The 12,626-nt window shown below is 43.3% G+C and overlaps 1 long non-coding RNA gene across 1 annotated transcript in view; it reads left to right on the top strand.

The window, feature by feature from the left end:
• Positions 1–1,248: 1,248 nt before the first annotated feature.
• The window catches only part of LOC122451016, a 228,564-nt gene continuing 217,186 nt past the window's right edge, over positions 1,249–12,626 (top strand). The window contains exon 1 of the long non-coding RNA XR_006272288.1: positions 1,249–3,119. This is a non-coding gene — a long non-coding RNA (uncharacterized LOC122451016). The remainder of the gene's footprint in view (positions 3,120–12,626) is intronic.

Raw genomic sequence — 12,626 nt, 5'->3', positions numbered from 1 at the left:
GGGCCGCTTCTCTCTAGGTCTACAGCTCCAGGAGCAAAGACTGACAGAAGGACCCCCGTGGAACTCGTTGTGATTTCCCCAAAGAAACGGGTATTGAGCACTCACTGAGCGACTCATCGTGAGCCAGAGGGCAAGGGAGAGAAACACAGAAGGGAAAGAAACACTTAAGAAAGATAACCAACGAGGAAGTGCCCTTGTTTCCAGTTGCTAGTGGTCTAATGGGATTTCCTTTGTGATTCAGCTGGTAAAGAATCCGCCTGCAATGCAGGAAACCTGGGTTTGATCCCTGGGTTGGGAAGATTCCCCTGGAGAAGGTAAAGGCTACCCACTCCAGTGGCCTGGAGAATTCCATTGGCTGTATAGTCCATGGGGTCGCAGAGAGTCGGACACGACTGAGCGACTTTCACGTTCTTTCTTTCTTTCAGTGGTCTAATGATCCCTGCCTTGAGAACCGCTAGGTGCTCAGTTCTTCTAGGATTACCTTGATCTGTAGGTGAAAGAGACAGTTATGTATGATCTAAACTCAGAGAGGAATGAACCCGCATGACTTGGTCCAAGCTGCAGGACCACTGTATACATTCCTTGGGTACTCTCTCTCTCTCTCTCTCTCTCTCTATATATATATATATATATATATATTTTTTTTTTCTCCCCCCACACCGTGCAGAATGTGGGGTCTTAGTTCCATGATCAGGTATCAAGCCACGCCCCCTGCATTGGAAGTGCAGAGTCTTAACTACTGGACCACCCAGGAAATCCCTCCTTGGATACTCCAGCATTATTCCTCACTTGCAGAATGAAGGGGTTGGACAAAATGGTTTTCTCCGATATATAGACGTATCCCTCCTTTTGTCCCCTGCAGCCCGGCCCTGCTCCAGATGGGGCTCCATCACTGCTCACCTGGGCTAATGCAGCAGGCAGCCAGCTGGCCCTCTGGTTCCAGTCTCTCCCTGGTCCTTGCTGCTCCCAGAGGGAGGTACCTTATGTATGAAGTTGGCCCTTTAAAAAGTCCATTATCTCCAGCTGAAGCCCCACCCACAGAGTACATGGCTTTGATCATCTTTTGCCTGACTCTCTGGACTCAGTTCCCAAACTGCTCAAACTCTTGGGTGATTTGTGGTTCCTGGAAGGGACCACACTGTTTCATCCTTTCCTGAGTCTTACACTCCATCTGAGAGAAACTTGGGATCCTATCAGGGACTATCTCACATGAATTCTTGTAATCCAAGTATCGAGGAGAGGAGCTGACACCTCGTGGATCCACAAAGTGTGTTTTTTAAATTAATGGATGCCTGAATAACTCATCTTATTAGTTGGTTGGTTCTTCTTGGAGGAAATGTCCTGGCTTACTCTTTCCTCAAAGGCACATGGAAATGATCTTGCAAAACACATAGCCACAGAGTGACAAGTTCACAGCTCAGTGTCCAGTTCTCACATATGTTAAAAGCTTGCAGCACACCATTTAATCTTTTTGAGTTTCAGTCTCTCCTTTATGAAATGGGATTAAAAATTACCCACTTCACAAACTTACCTGGACAATTAACTGACCTTCTGCATGGTAGACATTTGACATGTGGCTGGCAGATCAGACCAGAGACTCTCAAGTGTGCCTGAGTCTGCTAAAGTCTTGGGGTTAATCTTCTATGTCAGGGCACCTAACTGGTGGTCCAGTGGTTAGGATGTGGCACTTTCACTGCAAGGGCCTGGGTTTGATCCCTGGTCAGGGAACTAAGATCCTGCAAGTTGTGTGCTGTGGCCAAAATAAAAGTCTTTTACATCTGGTCATGATGTTAGGGTATGTTCATGTTTCCTGGACTTATCTTTTATGAAATCTTATTTCTTCCCAGCACGTGTGTGTGTGTGCTGGGCTCACAAGCACTAGAGACATGTCCATGTCATGAACAGTCTCTCTCATGTAATCAGCTCTTTATCTGGACCTAAGCTCAGTCACCTGTCAGTTAAAGGAGCAGGATTAGATCAGGATGGACAAGCCTATGGCATACATGTCCTTACTGCCTTGTCCCTTGTCCTTGACAGACATTACTAATTGATCTTGGTCCTATCTCACTGAGAATCCTTCCAGGAAGCCACTACCAGTTAATCAGAGACGGCTCCTGAGTTTATCTTATCCAAGATTTCCTAATGCCACCCTGGAAATCTAAAGAAAAATAAGGGAGGTATTTGTGAGGGGGATATTGCTCAGATTCTGTTTACCTTTCTTAGCAAGATGACTCTTCTATGACATGTTACTCAAGCGCCAGACTTGAGTGACAGAGGAGAGGCATCCAGAAATACCACTGGGGACTTGTGGGCACTTTTGTCATCAGCAAAGATGCTTGATCTGGCTTCAGTTGGTGTGCAGGACTGAGAGGTAATTCAGAAATCACCTGAATAGCCAGAAACTGTTAAAAAACCAATAACACAACACAAACCAGCAAAACAAAGTCAGAACAATAAAAACACATCATTAATTCCCTTTAAAGAGATAATCAGCTAAAAATTTGACATTTTAACTAGAGCTAATACACAAAGGGAGAAGATACATTGTAGATTTTATTAGCATTAATATGAAGTAATAGGGTTGTTCGCTGTGATTTTATTTCTCTTTGGGGTTTTTGCAGTATGTAGCCCGTCATCTGCTCTGAGAAATGTTAATTCATCATAAGGCCTCTAGAAGCAGAGGCAACAGAGACCAAGGCAGTGTTCTGATTTGGACTCAACTTTTCCATGGCAACAACTCCTCCAGGAAAGCACTAGAGTCTTACCCGCACTTTCACAAATAATTGACCCCTATAATTACTGAAGAATTCAGAGCAAAGAAATTGTGTTCATGTTAGAAAAAAAGCTAGTTCTCTGTTCATTCAGGGAATTTGTTGAGGACTTAACTACGTACTGGACTGGAGGAGTACACATATGACCCAGACACAAGCCCACTGACCAGTCTAGCAGGGAACTGAAAAGCTGAAGTTCAGTTGGCATGCACTGATATGATTGTGTTGGTTGCTGCCAGCCAACATCAATTAGAGCTAGTTAGAATTCCTGCCACACCAGCTAGTTAAGTCTTTTCAGTATTCCACCTGCATAACTTGTCTAAACAAGTAGCAAGAACTATCAAAGAGGTAAGAATGATGAATTCTGAGAGCAGGATGCTCAATTCTGGCAATTATTAGAGGAAATGGGGCAGAGTGGCATTGTGGAGGGTGGGAAGGGATTCATCAGCTTGAAAGGATGGAAGGACATTCAAAGTAAAGAAAATAGGATGTTTAAAGGCTGTGTGTGGGATCTTTGGTGAGCTGCATGTAATTTATCGTGGCTTTATTGCGTGCATTTTTTGGTGTTAGCAAAGAATTGTCATGAGGGAGGGGCAGTGCCTCTTTTGTTGCACAACCACTTCATACTACACCTGGAATATAGATTCGTGTGTGTGTGTTCAGACACTTAGTTGTGTTCAACTCTTTGCGACTCCAGGGACTGTAGCCCGCCAGGCTACTCTGTCCATGGGATTCTCCAGGCAAGAATACTGAAGTATTCTTGTATAGTTCAGGGGATCTTCCTGACCCAGGTGTCAAACTCAAGCCTCCTGTATCTTCTGCATTGGCAGGCAGATTCTTTACCACTAGTGCCACCTGGGAATACAGATGCTACCGACTAAATCTTTGTTGAGTGTATGATTCAAAGAATGAAAAAGTGGTAGGAGATGCAGCCAGGGAGGCTTGGGCACCAGTTAATGAAGGACTCCATTTGCCATTTTAAAGAACTTTTGAAATACTTTATCCTGCGGGTAACAGGGAGCATTTGAAATTACCGGTGGGTTAGTGAAACTGGGGGCAGTGTCCATGAGGACATGGATGCAGGGATTCATCAGCTTGTCAATTCTGAGAACAGAGAGTAAGATGTACAGCTGATGGTGACAGTGCCATCACCTCCAGCACCGACTACCCCTTCACATCCTTGGCCTCTGCCTTAGTTTGAATTCCATGGCGTGCCCAGCTGGTTCATGTTCCCATTATATGTGCTATGCTGTGCTCAGTCATGACCAGCTCTTTGCAACCCTGTGGACTGTAGCCTGCCAGGCACCTCTGTCCATGGGGTTCTCCAGGCAAGAATACTGGAGTGGGTTGCCGTGCTCTCCTTCAGGGGATCTTCCTGACCCAGGGATGGAATCTATGTCTTTTAGGTCTCCTGCTTTGGCAGGTGGATTCTTTACCATTAGCACCCCCTGGGAAGTCCATCCAGTTCACTTTCTTCTCACTGACCAGTTCTTTTTGTCCTCTTATTCTCATCAACATGAGCTATTTATTTGTCTCTCATAACTCAGCTCACGTCTTTCATCGCTTTGTAAGTCTTATATGAACTATTGTCTCTCTTCTCAAACATTCCTGGTAGAATTAGAATTTCCTTGAGTCCTCATGGTGCCCAATACAGCTTTCTTCCCTGGCATCAACTCAGGGCCATTATTCATTTTTCTGGATTCTTCATTTCATGACAGGCTTCATTAGAAGTCAGGCACAATGTCTTCCCCAAATTTGTATCTAGTCTCAGTACAAAGCATGGTGCTTGGCCTCAGCAAGTACTCAGTAATAAGTAATAAATTTTAAAAAATTGGTTGAATTGTAAAGCAAGAACTAATAAATTGGTAAGTGGGACATTTTCACCACAAAACGAAATGGGTTTCCAGCTGTGAAAGGTGGAGACAGAAAGCAGTGGATGGCTGCAATCTATTTTAGTTAAAATTTATAATAAACTGAGTAGACTTAGGAAAGGGCACCTCTTTCTTATGCTGGAATCTAAACTGTTAGCCTGCATTATATGTGCCATCAAAAGAGGCTTCTTTCAGACTGAGAGTGCTTTTTGAAATGAAGCTGAAAGCCTAGAGATTTTCCAGAGTGTTAGGAGAGACTGAGCATGGATTTTTGTTCCTCTGTTCAGGGGATGTTAGACTGGACCATCCGCGTCAATTCAGAATTACTTTTCCTGGCCAAATAGGAAGCAGTGACTCAAGAGGACCAAGAAAGGAAGTTGCATACACCTAAATTCTTCTTCATCTCAAGGCCCTTCTCACATTCCATTCTCCTTGGTATTTCTCCTGTACCACAAAGATTGGGGGACATTTTCTTTTTAAAAAATGTTTGTTTATGTATTATTTATTCAGCTGTGTCAGATCTTAGTTGTGGCATTCAGGGTCTTTTGTTGAGTTTTGTGAATCCTTTAGTTGGGGTGTGTGGGTTCCTAAGAACACAGGCTTCAGTAGTTGTTGCACATGGGTCCAGTTGCTCCACGGCATGGTGATCTTTGTTCCCAGGCCAGGGATCAAACCTGAGTTCCCCATACTGCATGGTGGATTCTTAACCACTGAACCCCCAGGAAAGTCCTAGGAGGATGCCTTCTAATATTCTTCTCTTTCAGATAGGGATGGGAAAGCCAGATGTGAGGTGTGCCTTTCCCTTGGTATTGTGTAAGCAGTACTAATTGATCATAGAAATCTTTCCTTTTCAATCTGAATGGACTCTAAATATCTTTCCTGGCAACCATTATCCATCAGAGGCGGCATAAAGACTATTTTCCTTCTGGGTCCTATAGCCTTAAACACAAGAATTGTGTCTGGGACTTTGAGCTTTTGCTCTTCCTGCTCTTAGATTTAGAATATCCTCTCCCTTAGCTTGAAATTCTTTTCAACCTTCAAGACCCAAATGTGAATTTTTATGTGAAAGTTTCCACATTTTCTCTGCTTCCATATTCTTATTGTTAAGCTCTTGTATACTTTGTAGGGAGTGAGAGCTCTCTCTTTCTCTGATCCAAGAAGCCCTCACTGGTCTTAACCAGGTCTCAACCAGCTTGGTAGGTCCAGTGACCAGCTCAATACTGGGATGTGTAAGTATGTACTAAATGCTTCTTAGGAACACAGCTTAGTGACACATATGACCATGTATGAGCAGCTATTCGATTTTCCTCTAGAAAAGCATCAATCTGTTCTCATTTTTTTTTTTTTTTGCCAGATTGGCAAATATGAACATTCTTTGAGAGAAGTGTCTCAGAAACTATCAAGAGACATTCCTTAAGCATGTCACCACTGTCTTTTCTGAAGGAGGTGGTTCCTCATGGAATTAAAATACCTTCTATTTTTCCCCCTTCATATTCAAGAAATATTGGTCATTTTACTACATTAAGGCAGGAGAGATATTTTGACTTATAAGAGATGGATAATCATCTTCCATTCTCCATCCAGCCAGGGAAAACTTCATAATACTTTGAGATGGATTTATCTTACGGTTCCATAAGTTTTTGTGCATTTGTGTGTGTGTATGCATGTTATATCTCAGTAAACTTTTGTTTTAGAAAATTCCATGAGAATTCATTTAAAAATTATAATATTTAGGGGAGGAGCCAAGATGGCAGAGGAGTAGGACGGGGAGACCAGTTTCTCTCCTACAAATTCATCAAAAGAATAACTGAACGCAGAGCAAACTTCACAAAACAACATCTGATCGCTAGCTGAGGTCATCAGGCGCCCAAAAAAGCAGCCCATTGTCTTCGAAAGGAGGTAGGACAAGATATAAAAGATAAAAAGTGAGACAAAAGAGCTAAGGACGGAGATCCGTCCTGGGAAGGGAGTCTTAGGCGGCATTGCTTGGGGTAGGGTCCGGGCCTGAGTGCCCTGAGGACAATCGGAGGGAGCTTCTGTGAGTTGCCAACTTTAACTGTGGGAGAGCAAAAGAGAGAGAGAAAATTAACCGGCCCGAACACACAGCCGGCCGTTCGCAGAACAAAGGGACCGAGAAAGTCCAGAGAAAAGCTCGCAGGCTGTGGACCGGCCCATCCCCGCCGGAGGCAGGAGGCAGGGGGGAGGGGAAGGTCGCAGCGAGACACAGGGCGCAGGCACCCGACCGGCGCAGGCGGGGACTGGGGCTGGGGACGCGGAGGGCGGAAGGCGCACGCACCCGACTGGAGCCAGCGGAAACTGAGACTGGGTCCGCGGAAGGGAGTGGGCGCGCCACACCTGGGGAGATTGCACCCATCAAGCCCCTCGCTTCCTGGACCGCTCTGACGGGGAAGGCACAGAGAGCAGGCGCAGCTTTTTGCTCTGCGCTTTTGTGGAACACCCAAGGGCTGGAACCGCGTGCAGCGCGGGGTGCGCTCCACATAGAGCAGCCGGGAGCCTGAGCAGCGCAGACGGAGGAAGCAGCGCCAGCCCCTCCCAGCAGCCCCAGTCCATCCCCGCGGCGCAAGCCCGTCCCCATAGCGCCAGCCACTCCCGGCAGCGCAAGCCCCTCCCTGCCCCGCAGAGCGACGGAACTAGCTACCTGAATAAGAGTCCACCTCCGCCCGCCTGTGTCAGGGTGGAAATGAGGCTCTGAAGAGACCGGCAAACAGAAGCCAAATAAACAAAGGGAACCGCTTCAGAAGGGACCGGTGGAACAAATTAAAATCCCTGTAGAAAACACCGACTACACCAGAAGGGGCCTGTAGATATCGAGAAGTGTAAGCTGGAACAAGGAGCTATCTGAAACTGAGCCAAACCCACACTGACCGCAACAGCTCCAGAGAAATTCCTAGATATATTTTTACTTTTTTTTTAAGTAAGAAAAAAAAAATTTTTTTTTTCTTTTTTCTTTTATCTTTTTTCTCTTTTATTTTCCTTTAAAATTCCCTATTACTCCCCCATTACTCCTTAACTTTCATTTTCATAGATTTTTACGATTTTTTTAATTAGGGGAAAAATTTTTTTTCTTTTTTTTTTCTTTCCTTTTTCTCTTCTACTTTCTATTTTTCTTTTTCTCTTATTTCTTTTAAAGTCCTCTAGTACTCCTCTACTACTCCTTAATTTTCATTTTCAATACACTATAACCTTGCAAAAAAAAAAGAAGAGAAGCCCTATTTTTAAACCGAAATTCAGTTCCCAATTTTATTCAGGAGTATGTTGATTATTCTCTCCCAATCTTGACTCTCTGTTTTCTACCTCAGAACACCTCTATTTCCTCCTTTCCCCTTCTCTTCCCAATCCAATTCTGTGAATCTTTGTAGGTGTCTGGGCTACCGAGAACACTCTGGGAACAGACAACTGCGTAGATCTGTCTCTCTCCTCTTGAGTCCCCCTTTTTCTCCTCCTGCTCATCTCTATCTCCCTCCTCCCTCTCCTCTTCTTCATGTAACTCTGTGAACCTCTCTGGGTGTCCCTAACAGGGGAGAATTTTTTCGCCATTAACCTAGAAGTTTTCTTATCAGTGCTGTATAGTTGGAGAAGTCCTGAGACTACAGGAAGAATAAAACTGAAATCCAGAGGCAGGAGACTTAAGCCCAAAACCTGAAAACACCAGAAAACTCCTGACTACATGGAACTTTAAGTAATAAGTGACCGTCCAAAAGCCTCCATACCTACACTGAAACCAACCACCACCCAAGAGCCAATAAGTTTTAGAGCAAGACATACCACGCAAATTCTCCAGCAACGCAGGAATGTAGCCCTGAACGTCAACATACAGGCTGCCCAAGGTCACACCTAACACATAAACCCATCTCAAAACTCATTACTGGGCACTCCATTGCTCTCCAAAGAGAAGAAATCAAGTTCCATGCACCAGAACACTGACGCAAGCTTCCCTAACCAGGAAACCTTGACAAGCCAATCGTCTAACCCCACCCACTGGGTAAATCCTCCACAATAAAAAGGAACCAAAGACCTCCAGAATAAAGAAAGGCCACTCCAGACACAGCAATCTAAACAAGATGAAAAGGCAAAGAAATACCCAACAGTTAAAGGAACATGAAAAATGCCCACCAAGTCAAACAAAAGAGGAGGAGATAGGGAATCTACCTGAAAAAGAATTTAGAATAATGATAATAAAAATGATCCAAAATCTTGAAAAAAAATGGAGTTACAGATAAATAGCCTGGAGACAAAGATTGAAAAGATGCAAGAAATGTTTAATAAAGACCTAGAAGAAATAAAAAAGAGTCAATTAAAAATGAACAATGCAATGAATGAGATCAAAAACACTTTGGAGGGAACCAAGAGTAGAATAACGGAGGCAGAAGATAGGATAAGTGAGGTAGAAGATAAAATGGCAGAAATAAATGAAGCAGAGAGGAAAAAAGAAAAAAGGATCAAAAGAAATGAGGACAACCTCAGGGACCTCTGGGACAATGTGAAACGCCCCAACATTCGAATCATAGGAGTCCCAGAAGAAGAAGACAAAAAGAAAGGCCATGAGAAAATACTCGAGGAGATAATAGCTGAAAACTTCCCTAAAATGGGGAAGGAAATAGCCACCCAAGTCCAAGAAACCCAGAGAGTCCCAAACAGGATAAACCCAAGGCGAAACACCCCAAGACACATATTAATCAAATTAACAAAGATCAAACACAAAGAACAAATATTAAAAGCAGCAAGGGAGAAACAACAAATAACACACAAAGGGATTCCCATAAGGATAACAGCTGATCTATCAATAGAAACCCTCCAGGCCAGAAGGAATCAAGTGAAGAGAATAAATGTCAATGGGGCTTCATACTTCAGATTTGACTATTCATCATGAAACAAATTACTGGCAAATGTTTGGAAGTGAAAGCACTATTGTATTTGACTCTGAGATGTGCTGTGTTCTGGGTTTACCTGAACAGGTGGGGACGCCTGCTGGAGTCCATCCTCTGGAGCCCATCCTCTGCAGCCCAGAGGGTCACTGAGATCTTGATCAAAGTCCCTCTAAATCCAGAAGAACTGAGGTTGCCTTTTAGTTTCTCTCTCACTAACTACATGAATTCTAAAAAGCAATTCATTTCTCTGATGCTCTTCCAAAATGAAGATGCTAAAACCTACCTCACAGGATTGCTGTGAAGATTAAGTGAGATAAAATGAAAGTACCTCCATAACATGTGACAGACTCCAAAACCACGTGCCTGCTTGTTACATCAGCTAGCCTGTTTTACACTTGTATTTTAGGATTAGAATTTTTCATTTCAAGCAGAAATAGGAACATAAATATAGAGAACAAATGTACAGATGCCAAGGGCGAAATTAATGACTAACTGATTTGAGAGTTCAAAATGCCTCTTGTCTTCTGGTAGGAGAATATGATGTCACTTCAAAGCATAAATGGACTTAGCAATGGAGCACGGAGCACCACGTCACAACCCATCTGTCTGGTTATTTTGGCTTCCCTGGTGGACCAGGTGGTAAAGAATCCACCTGCAATGTGGAAGACTGGGTTCCATCCCTGGATTGAGAAGGTCCTCTGGAGGAGAGCATGGCAACCCACTCCAGTATGCTTGCCTGGAGAACCCCCACGGACAGAGCAGACTTGAGGGCTACAGTGCATGAGGTCCTGAAGAGTCGGACACGGCTGAGCAACTCAGCACATACTTCAAAACACCCTGCGGTATCCATACATTTGTTCTCTACGTCTGCGTGTCTATTTTGCTTTGCAAATAAGATGGTCCCTGTGGATAACAAGGGGAAAGGGTGGTGAGGTGGGAGGAACTGGGAGATTGGGATTGACATAATATACACTATTGACACTGTGTATAAAACAGGTAAATACTGAGAACATACCACGAAGCCCAGGGAACTCTACTTAACACACTGAGGTGACCTGCATGGGAAGAAGTCCAGCAGGGAGGGGACATATGTCCAGCAGAGATGTCTCGCAGATTCTTTTTGCTGTACAGTAGAAACTAACACATCATTGTAAAGCAACTCTATTCCAATAAAAATTAACTTTAAAAAAGAACTTTGCATTTCATGCAAGCATGCATGCTAAGTCACTTCAATCGTGTCTGACTCTTTGCAACCCTATAGACTGTAGCTCAACAGGCTTCTCTGTCCATGGGATTCTCCAGGCAAGAATACTGGAGTGGACTGCCATGACCTCCTCCAGGGGAACTTCCTGACCCAGGGATCTGACCCAGGTCTCTTAGGTCTACCTGCATTGGCAGGTAGGTTCTTTACCACTAGTGCTGCCTGGGATGCCCTTGCATTTCCTACCTTACCTTATAACACAGTTGCCTGCTTCAGTTCTGATCCCTCTTAGTGTCTTTATTTACCCTTTCTAGTGAGGGAAATTTTAAAGCATCAAATCATGCCTAATTAAATTCCTAATACGTCGAGGTAACACTGTGCAGTCTCTTCCTCTTTATGTTTCAGTATTGGAAATAATCCTTGGCAGCTCTAAAATGAACAGAGCTATCAGACATAGCATTATAACTGACAGAAATGAGGAAAAGATTTCCAGGGATCTATTCTGCACTCTTTCTTGTTAAATTATTAAATTGAGTAAAACTCCACAAAGACCTATTAATGTCATTTATTTAAAGCATACCCTTGCAGCCAACCTTGTCCCTCTATATCAAATAGGTATAAATAAAAAACAGTGTTTGTTGAGTACTTTAAATTTCACAAAATGTTACAAACTTATCAAAAACTCTATATGAGTAAAGACCCAACTTGTGGCAGACTTACTTTAAGTCAGTCACCAGTCTAGGCAGCTTTTTTAACACTTTCTCATCGAATCCTTGTATCAGCCTTATGAAGGAAGTGTCTGTTATTACAAGCTGATAGTGAGTAAAGTAAGGCAGGGCAGAGTTATGTATGTCGCTGTAGATTATACAGGTATTAAGCTGTTGGTCCCAAACTTGAATTCAAGACTTGTTATTTCAAACTCCTGACTCTATTTTGCTGGAGGAAAAGGACTGATTTCCTTGATGGCCTTAGGAGGCCATATTTTGTCAGTTAGGAGAGGAGGACAAAACTTTGTAGGAAACATAATTTATAAGCCCCTATTAACATTTCTGGTTTTGTCTTGGCATTGAGGCCTCTTGAGGCAAGTCTTCACCTTCATTGGATCTCCCACAACACACAAATAGGACCTAAATATTATAATTTTTTTTTATTAGTTGGAGGCTAATTACTTCACAACATTTCAGTGGGTTTTGTCATACATTGATATGAATCAGCCATAGATTTACACTTATTCCCCATCCCACAACACACAAATAGGACCTAAATATTATAATTTTTTTTTATTAGTTGGAGGCTAATTACTTCACAACATTTCAGTGGGTTTTGTCATACATTGATATGAATCAGCCATAGATTTACACTTATTCCCCATCCCGATCCCCCCTCCCACCTCCCTCTCCTACACGATCCTCTGGGTCTTCAGTGCACCAGGCCCGAGCACTTTCGTCTCATGCATCCACCTGGGCTGGTGATCTGTTTCAAACCATAGGATAATATACATGCTGTTTCTTCTTTGAAAACATCCCACGCTCGCCTCTCCAGCACAGAGTCCAAAAAGTCTGTCTGTACAATGCTGTGTCTCTTTTTCTGTTTTGCATATAGGGTTATGTTACAATTCTTTCTAAATTCCATATATATGTGTTAGTATGCTGTAATGTTCTTTATCTTTCTGGCTTACTTCACTCTGTATAATGGGCTCCAGTTTCATCCATGTCGTTAGAACTGATTCAAATGAATTCTTTTTAATGGCTGAGTAATATTCCATGTTGTATATGTACCACAGCTTCCTTATCCATTCGTCTGCTGATGGGCCTCTAGGTTGCTTCCATGTCCTGGCTATTATAAACAGTGCTGCAATGAACATTGGCGTGCATGTGTCTCTTTCAGATCTGGT

Source organism: Cervus canadensis, chromosome 12 (genome assembly GCF_019320065.1).
Source record: "Cervus canadensis isolate Bull #8, Minnesota chromosome 12, ASM1932006v1, whole genome shotgun sequence".
Taxonomy (NCBI): Eukaryota; Metazoa; Chordata; class Mammalia; order Artiodactyla; family Cervidae; genus Cervus; species Cervus canadensis.
The sequence above is the reverse complement of the archived record's forward strand: the minus strand, read 5'-3'. Positions and strand labels throughout refer to the sequence as shown.